The following is a 601-nucleotide window of genomic DNA, read 5'->3' as shown; positions in this document are numbered from 1 at the left end:
CAGCAAGGATCTTGGGCAGCGCTGCGGGCCTGCAGGCAGCCACAGGAGCTGAGGCGAGCCTCCGACTGACACCGCACGGGAAGCCAAAGCCTTCAGTCCTCAATGACAAAGAAGTCACTTCAGCCAAGGACTTCAGTGAGCATAGGAGCAGATCGTTCTCCAGCCACATCTCCAAATAGAACACAGCCCAGCCAAAACCTTGACTGCAGCTTGTGGGATCCTAACCAAAGGACCTAGCTAAGCCATTCCCACACTGCCCCACAGAAGGCATGAGGTTATAAATGCACGTCTGCATCAATACATGCATTTCTGGTGGTTTGTTACACAATAATAACAGAGAAAGACAGCAGAAAAAACCATAAATATATGAGGTCAATTGAATCCTGTAGCAGTTCTATGCCTTTGTTTGTTTGTTTCTTTGTTTAAAAAGCAAATGCAACAAGATTTTATGTGACTAAAATCAAAATGTCTTTAGAAAGGACTTCTAGGGCCTTGGGTGTAGCATGTACAAGGCTCTGAAGTCAATCCCCAAAAGGGAAAAGGTGAAAATGAAAGAGGGCAGAGGGAGAGAGGAAGAAGGAAGAGAGAAAGACAGTGGGGG

Source organism: Octodon degus, unplaced genomic scaffold, assembly GCF_000260255.1.
Source record: "Octodon degus isolate 3935 unplaced genomic scaffold, OctDeg1.0 scaffold00075, whole genome shotgun sequence".
Lineage (NCBI taxonomy): Eukaryota > Metazoa > Chordata > Mammalia > Rodentia > Octodontidae > Octodon > Octodon degus.
The sequence above is the reverse complement of the archived record's forward strand: the minus strand, read 5'-3'. Positions refer to the sequence as shown.